Source organism: Rhincodon typus, chromosome 48 (genome assembly GCF_021869965.1).
Source record: "Rhincodon typus isolate 14 chromosome 48, sRhiTyp1.1, whole genome shotgun sequence".
Classification (NCBI taxonomy): domain Eukaryota; kingdom Metazoa; phylum Chordata; class Chondrichthyes; order Orectolobiformes; family Rhincodontidae; genus Rhincodon; species Rhincodon typus.
In genome coordinates, this window is record NC_063379.1 from 2,032,149 (window position 1) to 2,033,435 (window position 1,287).

The following is a 1,287-nucleotide window of genomic DNA, read 5'->3' on the forward strand; positions in this document are numbered from 1 at the left end:
CTGGGAGAGATTACAGAAATGGGGAGGGGTGTAGGGTCTGGGAGAGAGTACAGAAATGGGGAGGTGTGTAGGGTCTGGGAGAGATTACAGAGATGGGGAGGGGTGGCGGGTCTGGGAGAGATTACAGAAATGGGGAGGGGTGGAGGGTCTGGGAGAGATTACAGAAATGGGGAGGGGAGGAGGGTCTGGCAGAGAGTACAGAGATGGGAAGAGCTGGGTACCAAAGAGGGAGAGGTGAGGAAGGGGCAATGGGCAAATGTGAAAGTGAGTGAGGGGAGGAGTTTGGTTGAGAGGGAGAATCCTATCAGAGAGGGAGGCAGGGGAGAGAGAGAGAAGGCGAAGGGCTAGGAATACGAGACGGATAGAGGATGCAGTTTTAGGAAGTCAAATCTCAGACAGAAGGAAAGCAAAGTTTGCGGGGGGAGGGAGCGGCTTACTCACAGTGAGATTTAACGATGCAGTTCCAACACTGAGTTCCTCAACTCTCGGTGTGGCATACTGTTCCTGAGAACCAAACTGCAAACATTTCCAGCACTGTATGTGTGTGTGAGTGTGTGTGTGTGGGTGTGTGGTGATGCTGGTCTGAACCACTGAGAGTGTAAAGGATATTCTCCCCTTTCTTAAGACAAACAGTAATGCTCTGCTGAAATCCTCAGCTGCAGACTCTCCCAGGCCTGAGCCCTGAAGCAGTGTACTGTTCAGGGAGAGATCAATCCCTTTTGCTCACTCCATTCGACGAGGGACAGCCTCGTAATCCTACTGTTTACACCTCTCCTTCCCAAACAATTTGGAAGCCTCGTCCCTGCAGAAAGCCCCTCCTCTCCCTCTCATTTCCATCCCCGATCACCCCTTTCTCCTCCGTCCTGCCCCTTTCTCTCTCCTCACTCTTGAGCACTGTGGGTTTGGCTGGAATCGCTGCATAAACACAATCCCGTTTAGAAGCAGCTTTTCTGTGCGGCAACATTTCCTGCTGAAACTCAGCTGCAACGTTCTGAAGTTAGCGGCTCTGACACAGAGCAGTGCCGATTGTTTTATTGGCAGGGTCCACTGGTCACCTACTGTGGACCTTTCAGCCCCTGGGAAAATCCCCGCTACACTGTCCGACTGTGCAGTGACTCCCAGTGTGATAGAGAGACAGGAACTGTACACAGTGACTCCCAGTGTGATACAGAACTGAAACTGTACACAGTGACTCCCAGTGCGATACAGAGACTGGAACTGTACATAGTGTCTCCCAGTTTGATAGAGACAGGAACTGTGCACGGTGACACCCAGTGTGATACAGAG

At 51.9% G+C, this 1,287-nt stretch overlaps 1 protein-coding gene across 1 annotated transcript in view; it reads right to left on the minus strand.

Moving 5' to 3' along the window:
* Positions 1-762, minus strand: part of LOC109938782 — a 14,648-nt gene extending 13,886 nt beyond the window's left edge. The window contains exon 1 of the mRNA XM_048620745.1: positions 728-762. The gene's annotated coding sequence lies outside the window, so the exon portion shown is untranslated. The remainder of the gene's footprint in view (positions 1-727) is intronic.
* Positions 763-1,287: the final 525 nt, after the last annotated feature.